We start from the raw sequence: 27,060 nt of genomic DNA, 5'->3' as shown, positions 1-27,060 counted from the left end.
ATAAACACTTAGGGTCAAAAGCAAAGACAGAAGAGAGTCTACTAATCCTATTGTGAGAGGGAAGAATTTACATAATGTGAGATGATAAAGATCTTTAAACTCTGCAGATCAATGAGGTGCAATTATAGGCCACTGGAGTTTCTTATCTGGCTCCGTACAACTTTTTGCTGCCTTTGGTCTTCCACTTTCATTAAAAACCCCAATGTGATTAAGCCACTTGATTGGCACAGTTGAAGATTATCACACAATGCAATCTCTGTTTGCCTGCTTACTTTTGTGTTCAAAGACACTGGGAAAGCATCCTCAAGGACAAATTTTATGATAGAGCCAAATAGCTTTCCTTGTTGCAGCCATTATTTGTATCTCATTATTTTCTGTAATTCTAGCAATGTTAATGACTCTTTTTTGCTTTTGACCTTTTTTTAAATGGGCGCATGCAACTGTTTAAAAAGTGGCTATTATCATGTGTTATGTTTCTCCTTCATCTTGCAGTTTTTTTGCGGCCCGTTGGGAGAACTGAGAGTTGTGGGTCTGCACATTTGTTAAAGTGCATTCACCTGTGAAAGAGTCAAAACCATCTAACAGCATTGCCAGAAGATGTAGCAGGGAAAACAAGCCTTTGAGTAAATTAGTACACACACAGACACAGTGTCAGCCACATTTTATCAGCATTGGCATCAAAGTCTTGAAATAAATTTAACGTTATTTTTCTTCTCTTTACTGTCACATAGATTTTTTTTTTATCCAACAATATTACAAAATAAGAAATGCTTAAGAAAAGACATAGTAACATTTAATTAGTAATGCATTGGTTTCTGTTTCCAGCTTTAACATATCTGTTAAAGCTGCCAGTAAATATGACCCGTACTGCACACCTAGAAACTCTATAATACAGCATTTTCCTTCTGTTTTCTTTTTTTTCCCCAAAGCTTATTTCCTGTCAAATCCTTCCTTCTTTTCAGTTGTTCATTGATATTTTTATTTTCGGCTTTGATCAAAGCTGAATGAATGCAATTTAACAACGGCAAGGAAAGAAATCAATCCCTATCACCAGCTGATTGCAGAGTGAGTGCAAAAGATCACTTTCTGGTAGGAGAAAGGAAGAGGAAAGTGCCCTGCATGTTGTGTTTGTCATGTCTTGGTGACACAGCAGAGCCTCATTGATTAGTAAGGCTCACAGGAGGACTTCTATATGACTCAGCAGGTTAGGGCAATCACACAGCATGCCACCTGCTCTATTTCCCTCAACATGTCCACTTTGTGCCATATTCCAACCATAGTGGTGTCTCGTTTGAATGTGTATTAGCTCCCACCACCACCACCGCCCCCATCCCATTCTCTCTCCTTCTTTCTCTATTTTTGGTATCAGACATTCTGGGCACGTAGGCCTCAGCACAATGTAAATTATTCAGCCTGGCTTGCCAGAGGCTGGGAGCGAATCATAAATCGCAGATGGTCTCAGGCTATTTCATGCGGGTGACTGTGGTTAAACACCAATGCACAGAATCATTTTCAAACCCACACAAATATAAGGTTTCATTACTTGTAGCTCAGTGAGAAAGTGTTTTGATTTTGAGCTCATGCAGTCAGGCTTTTTGTTGGGTTCAGATTGGCTCTGTTCAGCTCGTAGCATGTGACATGTTCAGCACCTCCGATTTCTTGCTCGACTTCAAAGAACATTTTGGCAGAGGTTAAATCACTGTCAATGAATGCAAAACATGTCAAATCTCACTAAACAGCTTTATCACTTGCTGTTTCACTCTGCCTACCTTCCTCTCTGTAAATAAAAGTACGATTTAAAGCATCAAACTGTGAACTTGTAGGGCATGAGCTGAAGAGCCTTGTTAAAATCATTTTTAGGCTGTATTGATGATACCTGCAGCTCAAGTTGGCAAAACACAGGCGGAAGAAAACGATTACCCTGCAGGATGTCTGTTATGGGAATACAGAATGCATCCCTGTTTCAAACTCAAACTTGTGTGCTTCATGAAACTGTGAAGTGTGTATTTGCAGTGCCTTGTAGAAGTGTTCCTACCCCTTGAACTTTTTTCCCAATTTGCCATAAGTCATGTTCATGTGTACATCTCAGATACAAGATGGTTCAGTGTTGTACATGATAAAAACAACACAATACTGTTAATACGATAACAGATTTTAATGTATTTTGTTGCCGAGCCTTTATAGTGATTCGATTCATATGTTAGAATCACACTAAGTACAGATGTATGTTCAGTTGAGATTGACTGAGCAGGAGCTATCTTGAGAAGGAGAAAAGTGAGCAAATAAATTTAGAGTCTAGATGAGGCAAGCTGGTAGAAGCAAACCCAAAAGACCTGCAGCTATAACGCTAGAAATTTGAAGCAAAAATAGCTTCTGGGGAGGGAATTGTAATTATAATTATAATTGAGCTACATTGTGTGTTTTCCAGGCACATACTGCCATTTTATAGCACAGTCAAGTAACTATGTTAATTTCAGTTGATATTCTATAAATATCAAATATGACTTAAAGGAAAGTTTACTTTGTAATTTAATGCTTTGGGGCCTCTGTCTCTTTAGTATCTCCTGCTCTTTCTGTAACTCCACCTTCAGCAAGTCTTCACAACATATTAACTCTTTAACAACGTTTTTACCAGCGTTGCATTGAGTAGTAGCTCATACAATGAGCCCAGCAGATGCGCAGTTCCACCAGATGTTGGCTAAATGCTGCTGGCTAGTCTGAAGGAGCTGAGTGGCGGAGTGGCAGGGGAGGGATGCTCTGTAAGGTAAAGTGTCAGGTATGTTTTTGACAAGGGAATAACCCTATAACATGATGTAAAGCAGTAATCATAATTAGTGATCACAATGTAAATCTTTTCAAAATTTATTGTTGCACCTTTCTGTGGACTTTGTATAGAGACTCTACATAGATCACAAAGGGTAATCACTGTGTTAAAAAATGAGCGAAAATTGTTTTAACCCCTTAACTGGCAGCGAAAAAGGCATAGTATTCAAATAAACTAGATTTGTCCCATAGATGGGATACCGCCAGTTAAGGGGTTAAATGCTAAAAGTCACAAGTGCTATTTTCACAACGGGAGCATCTCCCACTTACTCAGCTGATGAACTAGCTATCAGTCAGAGAGTAGGGGGACTTATCTACTCACCATCTCAAGAACCTCTTCGGAGCAAATATTCACAATAACGTGATAAATGAAAGATCCACAGAAAAAAAAATAAAAACATTCCAGGTCTTATGGTCTCAAGCGACTCAATGCAATCAACTGTCCAATGTTGCAACATGCTGGTTCAGGAAGACTGATTGCTCGAGGAAAAGTGATTGCTCCAAAGTCAGTGGCTTAATGCAATCGGCTGTGGTTCCTTAGTAAGTAAACTTTATAAACAATTTGATAAATAAAACTAAGATTGAGTGTGTTGCTTAATTATATGGATTGATTTTTACATTTTAATTTGTCTATATCTACATGTCTAACTTAGATTGTTTTATTGTACAGTGGGTTGAGGTTAAATTTGTTGTGAATTGGTAAAACACAAACTGAATTGAATTGCATAAGGCAAAATAGGTGAAGCATTGGATCAGTATACAAATGCACATTACACTTTAAAATTTTGATCTAGATCATTTTTATCAGTGCAAGGCACTGCAGTTCCAGTTCTTCTATAAGCCACATTTAGATGCTAAAAGATAAGATGATAAAATTGAAAGAACATAATCTCCTTTTTCAGATTAGTTGTCTTTGACATTTAGCGGGATTTCCTTACGTTTCTCTCCAAATAATACTAAAACCTCATCTTCAAAGCATGCTCTTTGGTGCTGTCTGATAACTGGCACCTCAGTGTTCTGGCAGGTGTATAATGAGGCTGTTTGATATATTACAAACTTTTTGTTTGCAAGATTGGATCATGCACAGTTCCTAACTTGTGACCAGTTTGATGTCAAAAAACAGCATTTTCTTGTTTGTTGCTGGCTTCCTTGACAGGGTGGCGAGTTCCTTGAAAAATGAACAAAAAGGAACCCGGTCGTGGGGACAAACGCAGATGCCAGTGCGTGTAGCCACTCAGCAGGTCAGCAATGTGTTTAGTGAGGCCGTTTTCTGTTTAATTACATGCTGTGGGAGTCACCTTGCTCAAACTGAGGGGTTGACACTGGAAAACCGAGGGCACCACATTCTGATTCAGAAGACCTCAATCTGGATAGACTGGAAATAGATGAAAAGACATGAAGAAGCAGCAGTTTAAATCGTCAAATATAAAAACATATACTGACCAAAAACAAACTTGTCATAAGCCAGTTACATTTAATTAGCTATTGCAAGGTTTTAAAACTTTCTTTAAGCCATAGGAATGACGTACCTGGAAAGTTCTTTTCAAAAATATGCCAAAAGGGCCTAAGTGTTCTCTTGCTGCATGGAGCATAAATTCATGCACTACTGTCTGTCTCCCACCTGTTACTGCACTTTTCCCACATTAATAGGAAAGACAAATTCAGCTATTTGGTGCCCAACATTCACGGTCTGGAAACACCTGCAGTAACTGTATTGATTAAGCGGCAGTTTGAGTAATTGTCTTTTGTTGCAGCACGACTGACCTTTAATGACAGTATTCAGACAGTCAAAAAGGCAGAGAGAGAAATGAAAAGGACATGATACAAAAAAAATATCCTGAGGGATTCGAACCCTGGATGGCTACATTAAGAACAGCAAACGGCTACTTGCCTTCCCACCACACCACATCCCACCCCAGTGACTGTTTTCCATTTAAATGTAGGCAATTTAATCATGCTATATATTTATTTTTTTATTAATTTTTGTGCATTTTTTATCTAAAACAAAAAAAAATTCATGCTAAAAATATTCACCTGAGATTTGTCTAGGATGAGTGTTTCAGGATAAGAGGCAAATAAAAAGCAATTCAGATTTCAAAATTGTAAAAACGTAACCATAAAAATTCTTATTTCAGAAGACGTAGATCAAATACGGCCACAGGGGTGTTGCGTGGTGTAGCCCCTTATGCACACACTATAGTCCCTAGTCATCCTGGTTTCTATTCCCGACCTTGAGACCTTTGCTGCATCACTTCCCCCTTCCCTTTCTATTAATTTCCTGTCTGGTATCTGTCAATAGAGGACACTAATGCCAAAAATCTGTAACTATAGCCACAGCAGTGTACAGCAATATTATCTGCTCAATGGAATTAAAAAAAGAGAAAAGAAAAACAAGTGGAAGTTTGGAAATGCATTAAAATGTGGAACAACTTTTTTTTTCCTCTCCAAGTTCGACTTGGAGAGAAAAAAGTCCCAAGCAGTACCCAGCTGGAGCGAAAGGCATATCAGCCACATTAAAAATGACGAGCAGCCTCAACAGTGAGAAGGGTTTAAGACAAACTTAAGAACTTGATAATACTCTGAATTGGTAACAGATGAGTAATACACAAAGTACCAATAATACCAATCTGTAAAATTATTCTCATATAAAAGCTGTGAAGTGCAAATTATGTTTACTTCATAAATAAATATTTTTTAAAATGCTAGAAAATAATGTAAAAACAACAAGGAGAAAAACAATACAGTTTGAATGCTACCGCCTGGTTAGGTACCTGTTTATCTCCTATATAGCTTGTTTGCGTCATAGAATCTCTGCACTGTATTTGGAGGACAAAAAGTTCCTTGCTTGCAACATAACTCTTAAGTTCCTTCAGTGAGCAGCACAAGATTTTATCTACTAAGCAGTAGCTGACGTCAGGGGAGGCAAAACTGGGCTCCATCTGTAGCGACTCCAGGGCACCGGATTAAATCTCTTCAAAGAGCTTTGATATAAAACTCTCGGTTTTTCCACTGAAAACTGAAAAGCATTTCTCTAAACAATGAGTTTAACATACTGACTTTAAGAATCATGCAAGTCCATTATGCTTTATGTTCGAGAGTAAAAACAACACTATGTATACCAACAATACTGCAGGGGTATTTCTCTCCCACCTACGCCGCAGCTTTTGCACCGTAAATATTTGGTTTACAAAACGTTTCTCCCTCTCACCCCTCACGGTCAGATGACGTTCATTTCTTCTGGAGACCGAACATGCGCTTCCATTCACATTTTTTCTTCACACAGAACTCACACTCTCGCTTCGCCCCAGTTCATGTTAATTTCCACTAATGATTAGCTGAGGATAAAGGAACGTTGGAGCTTTGCACGTGTTGCTAACAAGTCAAAGGCTCTCGCCTCACAAAGATTAAGGGGGAGCGCTTTTGTGCACCGTGGAGCAAAGCCCAATAAATCCTTATTGATGTTCCAGCAGTGTAATTATCACAGGACCTAGAGGCAGAGATCAAATCACAGTTTGAGCTATTGACAGTGTAGGCTTGATACAAACAGGTATGTTAGGTCGGACAGAGAGGAGCAGCTGAGGAGTTTATCAGTTTTAATCATCAGTCCTTGATAGCTTTAAAATCTCAGTGCTCTGTGTTCATCTCCATCTATAGGATTTGGGCATATCCATTTGCGAGTAATTGAAATATGTGGTTCATAAATATGTAGGGGGTAACATGTACACATGATTCCTTTGGGACTTTGTTGAGTTGGAGCAAAAGAAGAGTGGTAATATAGAGAGACATAAATGCTGAGGATAATATATCAGCACTAGAACTAAAAGAAAAAGACAAAAAAAGAACGCATAGAACTGATCCAGGTCAGTCAAATTAAAGTCATATATTGGCAGAAATATGCGTTGCTTCTGTTGCAAGAACCATGTAACTCCCTGTAACTCCACTGCAAATTTTGTTCAGTGGTGGTACTATTTATTAATTTAACATCTAACTTATCAAACTCTTCCCAAATGTATTGTGATATGCAGTAAAAGTTATCGTTGCTATTTGCACAGCTGGAACGCGGCTAAAAAGGTTTGGAGTGACACAAATCCCAGCTTGGTGGGGCTTGGAGCATTTGGAAGAGGAGGAAAACAGGATAATCTCTGAATTGCATGAGGTATTGTGGAGTGGGAGAAGCAGAGAAAGATAAACAGTCAGAGAAAAGAAAGAAAGAGCAGCAGAGAGAAAGAGGAACATAGGGAGACTCTTTCCTGCCTTCTTCTATATGCGCATGTGGTGTGTTTTCTCTGTACGCATTTCCGTGCCTCCGGAAGGACCACTGTTTGTGTGCGCACACTGATGATTCTGACAGCCAGGCTGCATCAGCAAAAACAAGACCTATGGCTTGTGATGGTTTTCAATGCTCAGTGCAAGCATTGACTGCTAATATGATGACTGGGAATAGAATGCAAACAGACCTGGTACAAAGGGATGTGTTTTACCTCAGAAACATGCAGCAATTTTTCATGAGATAGATTTTGCTGTAACTGTTTAACCAGAGCATTCTAAGGGGTTGTATTAATCAGTGCTGATCCACAGAGGAAGACGATATAAAGGAGAGGATTCTGATTAGTAAGGCAGCGACTGACAAGCCTGAAGTATCCTTGTTGGAGAGTCTTGTAGGACAAGTCACCATGCTTCCGATTATTTAACAATGCAGAGCAGCCATCCCTACAATGCAAGGTCAGGAGATATGGATTGTTGTTTCCTCACATGAACTCAGGGATAGTTTAAGACAGATTCTAGCATAAGAAGCCAGATAATAGATGAATAATTTATGATAAATTGACTGATCATATTATGTATTATTAGTCTGTTTCTACAGTGAACACATTAAAATGACTTCTATGACACATCTCACTGCTATTTGTGATCTGATATATCTTCATACTGAATCCTAAAGCATGCTGTGAAAACGTGATCAAGCTGCTGAATGAGATATTTCTTTCTGTACTTTTATTATCCTTGTCTAAATATTTACAAATTCTGCACATTCACCAAAGCCCCTTTAATTCTGTGCAGCAGGAACACCTCGGGGAATATATAATATTATGCATGATTTGCAGACTGGTTAACAATTTATGCAATGCTTTAAATGCACTACACAAAAAAATCAATCGTAATTAACAGAGCACCACATTGTTAAAAATGCAACTTGGCTATGGCCTCACTCAAGCTGGTACTAGGGAGAGTATATTCCCAAAGCAGAAAAATAGAAAAGACTGAAGATGATGATTAAGTTGTCGATTAAAAAATATACGCAGGGAAGGATCTAACACACAGAAACAAATCTGTATTCAAACAAACCATGGTGATATTATTTTCTTGGACAGAACAAATTATGTTTAACATTCAGGAATTGTGTGGTAAAGTTAAATTTCAGATATGATGAAGGGATAAGTGTATGAATAATGAAATTCATAGATTGGAGTTTTGAAGTGCAGTTCTGTGCAGTTACTATTGGTCAATAGCTTACATGCAGCAATAGGCAGTAGTTCCTGTTTTGAACTACTCCGTGGAAACACGTACAGTTTCAAAGCAGGTTTTTGCCTTCATAAATGTACTCCAGTATTCAAAATGTCACCAAGAACTTAACTGCATGTTTAGCTAGATATATTACCACATTCACATTTGCATTAAAAAAAAATCAGACAATGTCTTTTCATTGCCCTTGTACAGAGGTTAATCTGGCTGACAAATAACTTTTTCATCATGCATTAGTTGCTAAATTTGGACTTTATGTAAATAAATTACTTTTAGAAATAATGCTTTTCAAAAGTGAAAACAGTATCAAGACTTTATAAAATCTTCTCTGAATTGACCACAAATATTTTTTTTGACATTGTGGTTGTTTTAGATAGATAAAAATTTTATTAATCACTTTGAGATTTTCCCTCAGGAAAACTGTATTAAAAATGACCCCAGAATATAATAAGGTTTGTGTTCCAAACGTTCTTGACTGTTTCATAGTCTAAAAAATGAAAATCCAAATAAAAAAATCTATACGTAAAGTGCTTTTTCAGTTATCTTTATTTAAAGTCACATCCTTAAGCTTTGATATGCTGCATCACAGATTTATCAGTTTCAATTATTCAACAAAAAGACCCATTTCACTGCTTTCTTGGTTCTTTGACCGCTTTTGATCTTCCTTAACAGATCAATATCCTCGGTAGTTCATATGCAAGGCAAATTATTCATAAGCTACAGTTTTAAAATCTTTTCAAACAGAATAAAGGTATCAAAGGTTATAAATAATATTTGTAAGGAGCCATCCTGATTTGAGGCGTCTCAAAGAATCCATTGTGAAACTGGACTGATCTAAGTTCAGTGGACCAGTCCTTCACCAAACTTCTACTTCCGATCCATTCAGTGACATAATGATTTTAATTGCAATATTTGTGAAACAAAAAGATCTTCTGTACAAATATTTTACAACTTTTGCAATCAAATGTCAAAAAAGTAAGTCCAAAAATTGCCAGGAAAAATGTATAAAAACCTCTGCAAAAGTAGTCTGTTTTCCTACAACTGTAACAGCAAGTATTTTAGCAGCAGTATGAAAATGTTTTGGCTTTAATAAAAAAAATAAATAAATCCATTTGACAAAATGAAAACATCGTACATACTTTTCTCTGTTAGTATAGTTCATGCACACAACTGATCATATAGTTCTGGGATTGCATCTCCTAGATGTGATTTACAATTTTAAGTCAGAATATCAATGATTCACTCCGTGTTGTATGGCTCGATTAATACTCATTAATAGTATTCTCGCAGCATAGAATAAGATCTTCTGTTTCTGGTCCAACCAAGTATGAGGAAGGAAAAACTTTGGCTGTCTCATTTATCAGATGCTTGGCAAGCGTGAGACTTCTTTAATTACTGTAATTAGAAAGAAATGTATCTTTGATTTCATTTTGTTGAGTTAATCTGCAGTATTGGTTCATTTATTTATTTGTTTTATGTGGCTTTATCTTTAAAATAAAAAGCATCTTCGAGCCAGAGAAATACAAATGCTGTCCTACTTGTTTGCATGGTATCCTAAAGCTGGCCATTAATTTTCATTAAATGCTGTCAGCAAGGACCATTAACTGAGCTAGAGCATAATCACTTCCCAAGAGTGGTGACCTGTTTATTGTACAGGTAAGGGTTAACAAAAACAGCCCACCTTAGATGTACCAACAGAACTCTAACAGCACAAAACACAGCAGGCATTCAGTAATGAACCATTCGCTTTTCATAATAACAGTCCTCTGAGAAGAATAAACGGGAGGCGGGGGGAACTAAGCACAATGCATTGTGGCCTTGCCACATATAGTGACATTTTGAAGTTCAGTGCAATTTCCTGACATTGTTTGAAGAGCTTTTTATACTTAAGCCCTTTGAAGGGTATAATTTCCCTATTAATTTATTTTTTCAATATTATTTGCATTGAATAAATGTCTTGATCCAGTTTAGCTTGTTGGCACATGCCAAACTGTTGATCTTAATCTACTGAATAATAGCCTTATCACACGCACTTTGCAGTCATACTCACTGGGATTATACTGTGCATTATGTAATATTTTTATTATTTCTTCTTTAAAAATGAATTGAAATGGATTCACAGTACTGGTGTGATGGATGATCTCTTCAAGTCCCCTCTTTTTGATAATGTGGATTGTGTTATATTTTCTGGAACTAAAGGAAGTAAATGCACCATGTGTGTTTGTTGAGACTCGTGGGGTAAGACTTTGGGTGCTGATCAAGTTGCACATTCGCAATTTTGTAAGCACATTTTTCCAAGCCACTTCTCATGGAATGGTTTAGTATCCTAGCCAGGAGTTGAGTTTTGTGTTTCCATTGAAAAGTTAGGATTTCCAGCCTATGTAATCCATCATATTTACATTATGGAGATTTTGAGCTAGTCTTTTTTGTCTAACTAAACAAACTTTGTATTTTTCAGACAATTTCTCATTTATTTTTTCAAAATGTATTGGTAGAGACTTTGTATGTTACTTTGACTATTGTTTTGCTACTAAATTTCAGAAAATGTTTTTATGTTGCCAATCATGAAATATATTTGCTCTAGTGATGAGTGTTTTTAAATAGTTGAAAATTTGTTCTAGTCATTCTTCCCATTCATCTTTCCATAGTTTTACATTTTTGCTTTCTATACACAAATATTTAAGTATGAAAGAGAAGTCTTCAGATGAGATTTCACACTGTTCATATCGCAGTTATACCTACAAAGGTAGTTATATGCCCCCATTAAAAAAAATTAAATAACAAAAGAAAAAACTACAAACATATTTGTACTTTCCTATCATAAAGGATCATGGCAAACCAATAACATCTCCCAACAGAAAGATGCTCATTTATTGTTAGATTTGATTAGGGGTCACAATCTGTCATAATTGATGTAATCAATCATATTCTGTTATCAAAATTATGATATAAAAGTGTCCTGAGCAAAATGTTTTGGATGACACTACACAGCAATCTGTATCTGTTACAGAAAGTGAACATTAATGTTAGCTTTAACAAACATACAACTTTGACAAAAATGTTTATTTATGGCAACACGGCTAAGGAAACTAGGATCTTATACAGAATGTTATATGAAGATTATTATCTTTTTTATCTTATTAGAGACAAAACATACTCACAGTTATTGTTAGTGAAGTGGTCAAAAGAAGGTGTTGCTGGAGAAAACTATTTTTAATTAAATGACAAAACACAGAAAAATGTGTCCTTTGTGAAGGTCTGCTCTGTTGTTTACTCACCTAAAGGGCTTTTGTACTTGAATGTCACCATATGCTCTTTTGGGGCTCATGTTGCACATGACAGATGATATGCTTTCCTGTGTCTTTCTGTTAACGTGACAACGCAACACCAGCTTATCTAACTTAAATGGTTTGGAAAGAACCATATCATACAGGCCAGGTTGCTGTCTTTCTGTACAGAGTGATTGCGATAACTGTGGAAATATTTATCTTTCGAGTTTGAAACTCAGGTAATCTCTTGCTGAGGTAATAGAAGACTCATAGGGAAGACTGGCTGGGAGCACAAAAGGTCAAGTCTTTGTGTGTAAAAAAAAAAAAAAAAATACTGCCCTTTTCCAGTCACAGTCTTGGGGGAAAAAAATCAGTAGATGTGGAGTGAAACCTTTCACTTTTCAACATTAATGGAGTTGCCTTTGAACCATGGAGAAACTAGGACAAAAGATCAATTTTAACAACTGTTAGATTAAATGTCCTAAAAGATTTAGAAAGACACACAAAAAATAAATAAAAAACGTAATGTTTACACAATTTAAACTTGATATGTCTTTCATATAGTAGAAACTGTAGTTGGAAATGTCTCACTTATCCCAGACTGATGATCTGATGTGGCACCAATATGTACAATATATTTTGAACTATGAAAGCGTATATCCTACATTATTAGTCACACAAATAGGAGGGTTTGCAAAAAAAGAAATGATAAACTCAAACTGGCAAACATGGGAGTGTCTCAGGCTGGACAGTTTTTAAAAGCAAAGAATGTACTTGCATAGAACCAATTTACACTTGTTTAATAGTAGGTACTGTTGGCCCCAAGGTCCTTTTCATTACAGCTCTTATATGATACTACATCATCAGATTTATTACCATCAGACACATCACTGTCTTTTTCAAAAGCTGTAACCAAAACAGCAGCAGCTGTGACCTATGCAGCTCCAGGCTCCATATCTCCCTCAACTTCCATTTCTTTTTCCAGTTTTCCACTCCTCACTTCTTCTTTCTACTTAACTTTCTCTTGTAGTTTGGTTTTCAACGTCTTCCAACCTAAAGCAGCAGTGTTAACTGAAATGCTTCTTTTCTTTTGTAATAATATGAGTCAGTGCTATGTTTTTCTACAACACAAAATAAAAGTCGGGGGAAACAGTTTTGCATCAAGGTGTCAAAACATGCTCAAAATGACCATGGCTCTTATGTATGATTGAAAAAAAAGATGTCTATGCAGATTGTCAACAAACCAATTTTTTGTGTTTTCAAGAATATTTGTAAAATGGCAGTATATTTGTGAGGTTAGAGAAGAAGTAGGTTGGTCAAAATGTCAAAGTTAAAATTTTTTACCTGACAACATTATGCTGGTAAAGTGTGACTGTCAGCAGTTTTTCAAAAACACTGTGCATGGAACTGAACGGTATAGGGTGGTATCTGCTCGTCACAGTACAACCATATGCAAAAACATTTTTGCAAAATAACTAACAAAAATACATAAAATTATAGGATTGTTTTCTTCTAAGCCAACAGAGACAAATTATTACTAAAGAATACTGGATTATCCCAATAATCATTGTTTTTTGGGGGGTTTTTTTGATTAAATATGCACTAACCAACAATAGTCCACAGACAGAATGAGATTTTTCCAATTCCACTATTCTTGTCTATGCACAAATCAATCAACAGCATGAGATTAAGGACACTTTATTTATTTAAAAAAAATAAAGGTTTGAGAAAAAGGCATGGTACATAATTGGGAATAATCTTGTAATGGCCTCCATATTTGTTGGATTTTTTTAAAATCTCTAACATAATCATAGAATCTGCAGAGCAGTTTTTTCTCCTTAGGTCTTAGAATAAAGAGCTAAATACACTGCTCAAAAAAATAAAGGGAACACTTAAACAGGTGTTTCACACTTAAAGTGTTCCCTTTATTTTTTTGAGCAGTATATAAGAATACATTTGCCAAACTGGCCAGGAGAAGCTTGATTGGTATCTATAATTTTGATTCATAGTTAGTTCTTGCAAAAACATAAACACCCACATAAATGGATGGCGCTCCTTCAGTTTTCTCCTACATGGAAAAATGTCCAAATAGCCAAATTTGTCTTCCATTCTTGTCAGCCTTGTTTTAGTTTGCTGATTAGCACTATTATTTGAAAAGTGAGTTAGAAGGAGAACAGTCTTACGCTGAACTTCTTACTGAGAGAAAACTCTAGTCACTCAAACACTTTCTATGACACCTAATAAAAATGACTTTAAATATGGAAAAGGTGTGATGACTTTTTTTGTGCATTTGAAACCTGAAAAGTTTGAAATTATAATATGTCTTCATGCCAAAATTTAGGAACTTCCGGAGTGGGGGGACAAGAAAAAAAAAACGTTATTAATTTGTGTTGATGATGACAGAATGTCTACTGAGGACAGCATTTAAAAAATCCTTTTTTTTTTTGACTTGCGCTTGGTAAACAATGAGATTTGGCTTGATATCATTGCCTGAATAGAGTAACAACTTCAGAAGGAAATAACATGCATTATAAAACCCATTGACTCTTTTATGGTTGCAACTTCCAGAGGGAGATTTTAAAAAATCTGTTTCTCAGTGAAAACATGTGGTAGATTACAGAATTTATTGCTAGATTCATTAGTGCCATTCACAATACCCCAATAAATCATTGAGCATAGACACAAACAATAGTCATCCCATGTCAGCATAGATTACTGGACATTAAAGGATTTCATAGAGACAAAAAACCTCCTGCTAAGGGTGCATGCTGCGTAAGGATTTGCTTTTCACTTGCTTTTCAGTGTGGCACAGAACTGAAACCCTGGGGTGCATGAGTAATTTAGAGCTTTTCAAAATCACTCCAACTGACAATTCCCAGTGTGGGATAAATATTTATAAAAAAAACAAAAAAAAACAGATAAATGTAGAAGATAGGCAGCGATATTGTTTCTTCAAGACTTTGTTTTATTTTAAGTGGTGGAAATTTGTACTTTAAAGGCCACGGATGTTTGATGTAGAGTTTTTGCACATGCAAAATTTAAATATCATTAATAGTTAATTTATTTCATGAATCCAATTGAAAAGTGAAACTCCTAAATGACAAATATTCATAACACAAGGAGGGATGCATGTCATGTTTTTATTTTTATGTTGAAATTATTCAAAAAACATTTCATGTAATGTCTAGTGGAAATTAATATTTTAGAAATAGCTCATTTTGCATGAATTACTACATTAGTGTGGCGTGGCATGGAAGCAATCATCCAACTTTGGTTGCTTTAGTTATGACTACCATTTAGCTATGCTGACCCTGATGTCTTTCACATTTCTTTTGACAGTGGCCCATAAACTTCCTGATGGGTTAAGGTCAGGCTGACCAATCTAGAACAGTAATACCATGAGAATGAAAGGAGGTTTTGGTACTTTTAGCAATGTAGGCAGGTCCTGCTGAAAAATAAAATCAGCATTTCCATTGGGCTTTTCTGTAGAGGGAAGCATGAAGTGATCTAAAATCCCCTGTGCTGATATTGGATTTGATAAAACACAGCAGAAGATGAAATCGCTCCTCAAGTCGATTGAGGAGCGATTTCACACCAAATTTGAAGAAACTTGAATTCTGAACCTTACCACTCTACCTCCAGACTCAGGGACTCTGGTTTCAAAAAGAATTAGAATTTTTTTTTTTTTTAATCTAACAGATGTTTGAACCATTGAGCTACAGTTCAGACCTTAATTTCATATACGACAGTTAACAGAACTTGAAGCCAGTGTTCTCTATACATCTGTGTGACTTGAAGCACTGACTGCATGCTGCAGTAGACTTTGCTTCATAGTTTTCCCAAGGATTTGGTCATCAACTTTTTCTATCACACTTTCCCTTCCATTAAACATTTGAGTTAAAATGGTTGAGTTTAAACTTGTTAGTTGCACTCTACGTGAAGGTTGCCAGTTTCCCTGTTAATTACTTCAAAACAATTGAAATTTTTTTTTTTTTTTTGGTCCAGTGTAATACTTTAATCTTCAGAAAACATAAAAAAAAATCTTGAAATACACTGTTCTGTGTGGTATTGATCTAAATGAATTTGAATATTTAACTGAAATTGCTGAAATAAATACAATCTTTACATACCTGTAAAGAAGAAATAGATATCTGAATATATTTGGAATGTCATTCAAATCTTAATTAAAGCCATCTTAGGCTTCTCTTTCATTATTTCCAGAAATGGATGTCCTTTATGGCATATCATGAGCAATCGATCGGCTCCACATCTTCCCTGAACGGGAACAAGCTTCTTTCTAAATCTGTTAAAAAATATATTCTGTAAGAGTGCAAGAGAAAGCTCAAGAAGCATGTGGGATCCAGAGAGATTTCTCACCCAAGAGGGTAAACAGCAATTTTAGGGCATGAAATTGATTCAAAGTGTTTTGATGGGAAAAGAGAGAGGGGGAAGAGGAGAAAAAAATATCCTCATGATAAAATAGAATCAGACAATTTATTCCAGGCTAATTGACAAGTGAATAAAAATATATGGCAGATGTCTGAGACTTTATTTAAATCACTGAGGATATTAGCTGGAAGAGAAAGAACTGCTGAGGTTGGTCAGAGCAGTAAGCTAAAGGGGAGCTCAGCAGGCATCTCACCTTTCAGTGTAAAGACCCGAGGCGAGGCGTGTGGCACACATATGGTGCAATTTTTTCCTATAATGCATTCGCTTGGAGGGGAGGTGACATCTTCTTAAAGTACAGTGAGCTGTCAGGCCTGAGGCTGGGTGAGAATGGTTGCTACATCACTTTTAATGCTGCTCTGCCAGAGTTCCTTTAGTGCAACTGAAAGAGGCGATTTATGCAGCCGCACGCCACTGTTACTGCGCTGCTTTTACACTCAACCTGCTGATTTTAATTTAAAACTATTCCAAAAAATAAAAAGGACTGACATACACCAGTAAAAAAGTCTGTGTTTATTATGATTCAGCTCACATAAGTGTTCCAAGACAGTTTTCTGAATATATTTTACACTTTAACCTTTTTTTAATCTTTTCAGTAGTTTCAGCAGCAGCATTGACTTCAGAGGCCTGGACTACCTCAGGCTGAACCACGAGTTCTCCCTGGCCGATCATTTACTTCTCTCCTCAGCTTCCAAATGTAATCCCAGATCAAAGGTCTTAGAAAATCAGGACAGATTTTCATGGGTAGCAGCAGCATAAGTGATACGAGACCGTATTTTTTCTTCTTCTTTTTTGATCTTTCTCCTGCAGGTCAGCTCTTAATAAATTTATATATTAAGTTTGATTTTTTTTTTTTTTTATCAGCTACTTCATTATCCCCAAACCATTAAGTCCACAAACTAGTCAGAACGCAGTTAGAAATAATATTTTAAAATTTAGAGACAAAAAGGACACATTTTCAAACATAATGAGCTCAAATTAAAATGTATTTGAGAGACAATTTCTGCTTTGGTTGCTCAAAAGTGATGTATACTCATTACAGAAAGAAACACTTGAACACTTAAAAGTTTACAAGGTCGATTTTTGGCACAACACCTCCTTGGAAGAGGAAATCTCAAAGATAAAATGTTCCACAATATTTCATTTAATCACAGAATAAGGGAAAAAAAAACAATTATCTTGACAATTTATATAAACAGTCCTATTTCAGCATTCTTCAACACTACCTTGAATAAATATATCAAATTTTATGTTTATTTAAATGTCACTTTTGAATGAATTGAGAGGCAAAACCTTTAGCCTTTCATTTGGGGAATCTCACTTTTGATTAAGTTCAGAGGTTTTAAACGCATATATCTTCTAAGGCATGTGTATAGTGAACCGCCAATAGCAAAGTGACTTTGTTTGGATTCAGGTAGTTAAGGGTAAGAACAGTCAGGAGTTTGTCAGCAGTTGAAAACTGGAAATATGTGAGGGGGTGGAAAAAGGTGGCTCAGCAGACAGCTTCATTTGATTTCTCATCGGATCCTTCTGTGGCTCTGAGCAGATGTGTTGTGCAGGCGCCGTATTTCTTAACTCAGGCAAAAAGTAATACGACTTCCTGCACAGGAAAATCCAGAGCTTGGCAAACACACAAGCACGCTTCATCAACACGTGAACGACTTGCATGGCTTGTTGTGTTGTAAATCATTGCCCTCTCCCTGGTCTATTAAGATATGGAAAGCTTGACGTAGGATTTATTCAGTCAATCTATTTTACTAGTCTTTGGTCTCAGAGCTGCCATCAGGTTTGTTCCTTAAGTGCCTTATCAGTTAAATGCAGCTGTGATAGACCATGCGTTAAGCTGGAAATGTAAATATGACTTCTTTAAATAAAAACCAACTATATGCTGCATATTTTCATTATATATGTGGATAAATTTCTGCAGACATTAATCTTTTTGCCAATGCTGTCTCAAAATTCTGAGTTACTTTTGCAAAACTGACACCAAATGAATCCACATCTTTCTCTTGATTTAGAAAAGAAATATTTTACATATCTAATCAATAACTTTAGCTAAAATATCTAGGAGTGCCTTTTGTATTAGATGTGGGCAGTAGCATATCATATTTACACATGTCCTTCAATTGTGTTGAGTTGTATTTATTTTCATATCCAAAGCTGATAAATATTGGAAAAAGTGTGAAAGAAAAAAGTGAAAGCATGGCAGGAAAAAGTTGCCAAAGAGCAGTCATGTATTTGTATCCAATGCCTCAAACAATGACCACCAGTAGAACACTGATAGCCAAACTACATACTGGAACTTGAGTTCATAAAGTGAACATTTATAGAGATGTATTCAGCAAGAAAGTATTTGGAACTTGACAGACCAGTAGCTTAGAGACTCAACCAACCAGCATCCTACAGTAGAAATTTAAAAGTGATTTTCAGTCCAATCATTTAAGTGAGACATCGCCAACCTGAGCAGTTTTGAGTCACTGCTCTACAACCTCCAGTGGGTCAGCCCTCCCATTTTGCATGTGTCAAAAAATGCTACAAATGAAACCCATGGGCTGCACACATCTAACTTTATCTACATATCTGTTCTAAACTATTCTACAGCAACCTAATATTATACTGCTAAAAATGCATGGTTGTCTACACTAAATTTTCTCAAAACAACATATTTTGCCTTGAAAAAACACCTCAAGTAAATGATACACATGTGGGGGTTGAAAAAAAAAGTTAATTCAATCTTCTTCCTTGCTTTATATCACCCAGAAACAGAAAAAAACAACAGTGTGCTAAAATTAAATATTCCTAAAGGAAACAATATTTTACAATATTTAAATTTTTAATTTGGGTTTAAATGCAGCTTTTACAGTACAAACTTCATGAACACAAAGGAATTTTAATCTGTTTTGCAGGTTTTTACCCTTGGCTATTCTACCACTTTGCTGTTGAACCTGATGAAATACTGTACATCCAAATTGTATTGTCTATTCTGAGGTCAGTTATTTTACCTGTCCAGAAAGATGATCTGTAGTGGCTTCTCTCTCACTTCTGCTTCCCTCTCTTCGGCCTGCTACATCCACTCTTCTTATGTGCTAACACAGACGCCATTCAAGTGAGGCTTCAACTGAAAGACGAGAAAAAAAAAAAGTGAGTCCAGCTCACATTTTTTACTAGAAAAACGGTTTTATCAGTGACCATCACATCACTAATGGTCGCATTGTGGTTTGGCGGTTTAGTATGGTTGATCTTAACTGGGTTGTACTGTATTGACTAAGCTTTGGCTCGTTTCTTCCTTTACACTAAAGATTTAATTTGTTAAACAATCCTAGAGCAACGAGTGTTTTCAGCAGAGAGGCCGTTTTCGGAGCAGAATCTGTTCTCTATCTTTATTTACCTCCATCCAGCTCTCCAAAATTCCTTGCATTGTTGATGTAGGTAGTAGAACATGCTCACACCTTCCTTTTTCAAGCAACATGTTTTTAATATATTCCCAGATTCTAGATCGTGTGATTCTAGATAGGAGTGACCTGATATTGACATGGGTCTGATATGAGTCAAAAAATTAGTATCAGATTATATAAGATAAAAGCACTATGCTTCAGAATTCCAGTCCAGTATTTTGTCCCCCCAAAGCATTTCTATCAGGCAGTACTTGTGTCCCGCACAGAGACCCATTGGTTAATGGCTAAGTTGTTCTCATACCTATTGTTGTTGACTGTTTGAGGAGTATCAATTGATCAAGCCTTTTCCAACACGCCACACTACAGAATAAGTAAAAAGAATTCTGATTTGTGATGGTATCGTATCAGGTTAATATCAATATCAGCCAATACTCTAAGCTAAAATATCGATATTGTATTGGAAGAAAAACAATTGTACTAAGGTACTCCTAATTCTAGACATCTGGTCATCCATTTACATTCAGACCTTCTTGTTTTCTGTAGACTACTCAAAAAGCTTTATAGTTGCTGAAAACTATATTTTAAAATTTTATATTTGTTTCAAACAACATAAAAGCTGGTTGTGGTTGTTCTCTACTTGATGCTTGCAATTTTTAACAGTTGTCTTTATCTAAAATATTATAATACATGTCCTTAAATGTTGCATCTAATACAGTGTTCTTGGTTTCTTTACTGTGTTGAAGCAGAGATTTCCCTCAGTGCAGCGGCAGTCATAAAGAACAGTCCATGACCTCTGTGGAAAGCCTACAACACATGGCTTTGCATTAATGAAAAATACAGCAATGATAATAAAAAAATGTCCCACTACAAATCTCATTTCTTGAAAGGTTGTTGTGCTGCGCAACTGTGGATTTGTAGCTCATGCAAGATGGCACATTTAGTGAGTAAATCCAATAGAGCAAGACTGAGCTGAAATACAAGCTTACTTTAAATAGATTTAAACAACTGGGCATAAATTTAACACCAACATTAATGCCGTTTACTTCACAGACTAAGCTGTCGTGTTTTCAAATAGCAACAGAATGCGCAAAGAGACAACAGTCGGTGCTCATTTTACTCCCCAAAGAGATCAATGGATGGAAAACTTCTCAGTAATTACAAAGTTACCCTTCTTCCACTTAGAATCTCTTTGCTTTAGAAGCCTACATCAGTATGATGTTTAATTTGTCTCAGAATAAAAACGCAGCAGTTCAAAGCCATTTTGAAATGGGCGTCTGGATATATTTATTGTGAGAGAGCGTCACAAACTCTTGCAGACAGCACTGATTTTAACAAATATTCTCACTAGTGCTGTTGACCACTGCTGACTGATCTGACAGCAGCAGCTTTGCATGACATTACAGTCTGTTGGATGGCCACTTGGCCACAGTCATACCCAGACTAGTACTGTTCAGTGGCGTTTGGACATAATTTAGATTTTCATTTAACAGATTTCAGAAACATATTTAAGCAGAAGGCTGACATGAGATGAACTTTTCTTCTCTGCCTTTATTTTTAGCGTCATACTGCCAGAGGAAACTGTGGTATAATAAGGTGTGTGACAGCGTGCTTCTGAGCTGTGCATATCTGTGTGTAATTCATGTTATGTGGTTTATCTTGCTTGTCTAATTTGCTTTGTTGTTGTGTCAGAGAGTTGAAGTTTTGATGATCACCCAGGGGACTGTAGATGAAAATTAGCTCTGGGCTAACCCCGCTGCAAAGCATTAAACTGTAACATTAATTTTAAACATTGGCTGTGATCTTAGGAAGAATAAACAAGCAGTTGCACTCACAGAAATATCTTCCAGAAAATGTGGGGTAAAGATTTTCTACAAAACCTGTGTTTATTTAAACAAATAAATGAATGTTTTTATTTATTTTTTTGTATGTTTTTATTAACATTTCGGGATCCATAGTGCCTTGCCGAAGTATTCAATGTATTTATCAGGATTTTAGGTGATAGATCAAAATATGGCTTTTAGTTTTTCTGAGACGCAAGTCAGGACTATGACTTGGACATTCTAACACATGAATATATTATTTAGAATAATGGCTTGTTGGGGAAAGAAGAACACATCAGACTTTTTTTTTCCAGAAAGTAAATTTTTGTTCCAGTCTCATGACTGTTGCAACATTTTATGATTTATATCAGGATTGCCTTGCATTAAGCTCCATCCAGAAGAAGAAATCTGATGAGAAAATGCATCCACAAATCATAATGCTTTTATTTGTAAAAATGCAAAGGTCTTTCTAGTTTCACCTGACATTTTGTAAAATTACATAGTTCTGTTTACCCAAATACATTCAAATAAAATACATCAAGCTTATTATATATAAAGCAAGAACAAATCGTTTGAAGCTGTTATTCATGAAGTGTTTTCAGGGTGCATTGTTTATTCAAAAAGGGCACTTGCACCCAAAGGACATGCAGCTGATAAGACAAATTGTAATGAGTATTGTGTGGCAAAAGAGAATTAATGATAGCTGAAATCATGAGGGTAAAGAGAGGAAGGACATGGGGAATAATAAAGAACAAGCAACAGCAAAGAATAGCAGATAAGGATGTTGGGTAATCAGACAAAGCTTTCGGAATAGAGGACATGTGCCTACTACGCTGTTGATTGGTAATAAATTTGGTATGTTACAATATCTCAACTTCACAACATCTAAAGACATAGAGACACACCAAGGCTATGTGTTTTACAGTGTACATGAATCAATCAAGTTTGTTTGTGTAGCACATTTCAGTAACAAGGCAGGTCAAATGCTTCGTATTATAAAATCATGTAAGATCATTCAGTTCAAGAAAAATCATGTCTAGTACCAATATTGGATCTTATTGCTCCAAACTCCAAATTTTAATTAAAAAAAACATTGTATCAGTTTAAAATGTAATATGTAATAGGTAATATGTCTTCACATTTTGTAACTTTAATATCAGAAAGTGACCAATTGCCATTTATAAATTAGCATTTGTACACAAATAATTAACATGCAAATGAAAAACATTTTTAGGGAAAGCTATTTTTAGTCAATAGACAAGAGTGAATCCAAATCAAAGCCCAAATATCAAATAAATGCCATTTTAAAAACATCACGCCATATTTCAGCCATTGATCATACTCCTCTATGCGATGTCACATTTCTGGTCCTGCTTTTTTCCAAAGATGATGAACCGGGGTGAGGACAAACAGAGTAGGGCCTGAATCAATAACTCAATTTACAACATGAAAATTACCTGAGGAGAAGGGAAGGGAAGGAGCAAGCAAACCGATAATCTTCCAACTGTCATTCCCCTTCTACAAGTGGGAATCAATCACTGGTTGAATTTCATACAATGAGCACCTTGAAAAATCACAATCATTTGTCGAAACAGCAACTTCCTTCAAAACCCAGAGTACGCACACAAACAAAATGGTTTTCTTTGTATTCTGTTCCTTGTAATTTACTGTCTTTGATGTGACTCTTTTATAATAATACCACCTCCCAAAAATATAATTCCTTTTCTCAACAACATCCCCATAGAATAGCTTGGGGACTGAAAAGATCAAATTCTTTCAGTTTTGGTTTAGGTGATTTAAAAAGTAATTTTCAAGTTGTACCTCATAGTTCGTCTGTTGCCTGATGAGAAATTCTACCCGTCTGACCTGACCGAAAAATGGATGGATAAATGTTACAGTGCTAAACTTATTTCATTCCAAACACAAAAATGGGTTCTGTGTAATAAAAGTAAAAACTGACTTGGTTTCAGCTACAACATAAAACATATAAAAAATAAAAATAAAAAAAACTAGCTTGCAGTTCAGCCAGTGAGGTACATGTCTAGGTTTTTTCCATGTATTTTAAAAAGGAGATTTTAGTTTTACAAAGACAAACAAAATGGTGGTCAACAGTAGGTTTGAGGGGCAAATAAAAAAATGTGTCAGATCTATTGTACCTTTGCTCTTGTTAATTATTCATGACTTAAAAATTATTTTTTTCTGAAAATTTAACAAAACATTCTTCTCCACTTGCCTTTGAGAATTGTATTTTTTTTTCCTTTTTTAAATTTGATCCTAAAACTATGGCTTATGTTCACTGCTAATTCCTAATGGGAGAGTCAGTATTTCACTGGTTTAATTTACATGCAATCAAAACACATTATGCTTCTTCTTTGGTTTTTGATGGGACACATTTTTTTCTTGTTTGATCAATGAGATAATATATCTCATAAATATAACATTAAGAAAATTCTTAAAAACAAATATCCATTTTTCAAGACCCTAAATTGATTCAGTGTTTCTCCTGAATAAGGCAGGAGGCATTTTCTCCCCATTAACATTTGGGCAGTTTGAGCTTTTTAGATTTCTGGATAATTTAGTAGCACACATTAATTTTTAGAATATGTTTTCCTGTTGGTGTTTTACAATATTTGAGCCTTGACTAATGGCATGCCTGTTGCATTTTTCATTTGATGGCCTCAGTAATAGAAAATCATGTAAAATAAAATGTGCTTCGAATTGAAATGAAGTTTTAAATAGGTCAGTAGTGGTAATTTTTGTGCTTGTGTATAGTAAGTCATGCTGTGACATCATAATGCTTACCTCTAACACACAGACTGCTGAACTATACTGTATGAAATTCATTGATTCTAAAGATTTTATTGCACACATACAGGTCTGCAAAGGGACATTCTCTACATTCATCTTGGAAGTTTGCATCTGATTCCGTCTGCATTAAAGGGAAAGTTGTTAAATTTTGTGTAGGGGGGTGGGGGTGTGTGTGTGTGTGTGTGTGTGTGTGTGTGCGGAAAGGGAGGAGGGTCATTTGCCTCAGTGAAGAAGCAGAGATCTCATCTCACTGTGACCCTCTGCCCCATGACTCTGAGATGTCCAGTATTGAGACTTTCGCTTCGGGGCCAAAGTCATCTGGAAAGCCAGAAGAATGGATGTGGCATGCCAGCATCATACACCTCCCACTCATCATGCTTCACTGCTATCGCACAACTTCCCCACGGATAATGACCATGCTCCTGTCTGGTACACATATGTATGCACATGTGTAAGTGCCCACACACACACAAAAAAAATAGACAGGAGAAGGAAAACAGCTGGGGAAAAAAAAAAAGTCTTGAGGATTGTGCTGTTTCTGCTGCAAGCAGTATTAGGACAGCTATAGACAGAGGAGTGGAGCAAGTGAAAAGCTAAAGATAGCTGTGGGTGTGATTTTGGTGTAATGCTGTTTTCTTAATTTGTATGCCTTCTCACTGATGTCTACGATGCAAGCTGTACCTGTTGATTTAACCCCATGAGTATTTTTTTTAATTTATTTACAGTGGACTCTCGTCCTTTTGCAGTTCAGTGTTTGAGGTTTCACCTATTTGCAGATTTTTTTTTGTAAAATATAACTCCAAAATATTTGGGAAAATGTGAAAATTTCTAGAATGAGCATATGTAAACTATTCTAAAATAAAAGTTCAGCTTCAGAAGCTGAAATACCTAGGCACAATCCAGAAGCAGCATTCATTTTCCTTGTTCCTGATTGGCTGTATTCCTAATAAGGAAAACTGTAGATGTGCAACAGTATCAATAATAATAATTACAATGTCATATTTTTAGTAGGATTCAAGAGCAGGCAAGAAAACCTAAGACTAATGAAAAATCTAACATTTATGGGTGATGATGCCATACGATAACATAAAATCAATGGCAACAGGAGGTCAGGCAACAGTCATGGTAGGAAAAATTGAATGGGAACAGAAGGATCTGACAAGGATGAAATACAACAGACTGGCTTATAACTATTGATCCAGGAGAAATTAATCAGGAGAATGCAACACAGCTGGATGAAAACCTGATCAAAGGAGTTCAGCAAAAAAGACCAACTGCCATAGAAAATTAACAGACGTGAACAAGAGACAGAAGGATACATACATACAGGAGGATGCATCAGAATGCCTCAAATTACATCAGCAATGGTTGCTTTGGTGATAAGATATAGTTTCAAGGATAACTTTTGTCAGTTTTCTGTTTTTTTGCAGATCTCATATACCACACACATAAGTAAATGTATCTGCAAAAGGTAAAGATACAAATAAAATATATAAATTAAAATAATGTCCACAGTAGTGTAGATCGTGTCCACCAGAATATCTGGTGGAATTTCATTTAAAAGCAAAAACTGATAAACAGAAGCCAACAGATGCATTCCATATTCTAAAACTAAATGCTGTCAAGTTGTTATATATGGGTCCAGTTAGGAAATGTCCAATCTTTTAAAAAAGCTTCATTAAACAATAATTTTAAGAAAAACAGGTAAAAGATGGTGGTCTCAAATAAGAAAGTAGTGTGCAGAAGCAGATGTGAAACACATAGACACACCCTAAACCCCAAACAAAAATGTCTTTGTTAACTACTCATTTTAAGTCCACTGACATTTATTTGCTCAATATGCAAGTGTGATGATGAACAAACCCAGCTGCTCTGACAGGTCTGTCTTCCTATGGTCTCACCTCTGTTTCGGTTTTAATAAGGAAAGTTTGAGATATCCACTCAAGCTGCGCTGGCAAGGCTGGGCTGCAGAAACAGCTCACAGAGGCTCAGGATGATAAGATGACGTGATCTGGCAAGAAAAAAGATGACACGATAATGTGAGGGGTGATAATGAAAAATTGCATACAAAAAGATGTCATAGCCTTGAATAATGGGTTTGTTTGCAGTCTGTCTGTTGCAGCTGTGAATGGTGGCTTATCAATGAGTATTTTGCTGAATAAAACAGCTTGTTTTCCTGTTGCTTTTGCCCGTTTTGCCCTCTTATAGGTAACAGTAAAATATAGCACTTGTCCTTCACTGTCATTTCTTCATCTTACAGTGTGTCCTCTAAAATATATTTTTTCCCCATTCACACAAGTCGTAATTTCAAATATGTTGCAGGTATTATATCATTTATTTTGCAAGCAGTTGCATAATCATAACTGCTATGGCACGCACAGAAGTTCCCCTCCTTGCACAGTTCACCCACTCACACCTCCAATAGGCCTTTTTCACCTGGTGTTCTGCTCTAAGCTAACTTTAAATGTCAAACAAGGTAAACTCTCCAAAGGGAATAAGGGAAAATTCCTTGACGGGAAAAGAAGTGAGGAAGTTTTCCAGCTGAGCGGAGCCAAATGTCACGATGAATGTATACACATTGTATGACTGGTGTCATCAGTACATCAATCTTCTCTTCATTTGACTTTCATCACATAGCTGCTGTCAAAATAATAATTTGCTTGTTTGTTTTTTTCTGGTTGGTGCGTCAAATAAAGTTTGTCATATTCCTCCTAAAGTGCCTTGTTCACTTCTTCTGTTTGATGTTTTTGTATGTAAAATTAAACAACTGACAAAACAATTTCAATCAAGAAAACATTTTGATAAAAGCTTTTCACAGGTTTGCAAGGTAGAGTAATTTTACCTTTGTCTTTCAACTAACTGTTGAGATAAGTAATCATAAAAATTAAAATGTGTGTATCATCGTGTTTTCTCATGGTTTTAAAACGTAAACTATTTCAATTGATTGTATTTTTTCTTTTATCAAAATAACAAACC

At 36.0% G+C, this 27,060-nt stretch overlaps 1 long non-coding RNA gene across 2 annotated transcripts in view; it reads right to left on the bottom strand.

Moving 5' to 3' along the window:
* Positions 1-27,060, bottom strand: part of LOC114149049 (uncharacterized) — a 31,357-nt gene that overhangs the window by 213 nt on the left and 4,084 nt on the right. Inside the window, exons 3-5 of one of the 2 annotated variants that reach the window (XR_003596420.1) lie at positions 25,986-26,095; positions 19,064-19,179; positions 2,606-4,198 (exon numbers count right to left, since the gene is read on the bottom strand). This is a non-coding gene — a long non-coding RNA (uncharacterized LOC114149049). Of the gene's footprint in view, positions 1-2,605; positions 4,199-11,778; positions 12,054-19,063; positions 19,180-25,985; positions 26,096-27,060 lie in introns of those variants that run through there. The other variant, XR_003596421.1, reaches the window with a different exon arrangement.

Source organism: Xiphophorus couchianus, chromosome 8 (genome assembly GCF_001444195.1).
Source record: "Xiphophorus couchianus chromosome 8, X_couchianus-1.0, whole genome shotgun sequence".
In the NCBI taxonomy this organism is placed as follows: Eukaryota; Metazoa; Chordata; class Actinopteri; order Cyprinodontiformes; family Poeciliidae; genus Xiphophorus; species Xiphophorus couchianus.
The sequence above is the reverse complement of the archived record's forward strand: the minus strand, read 5'-3'. Positions and strand labels throughout refer to the sequence as shown.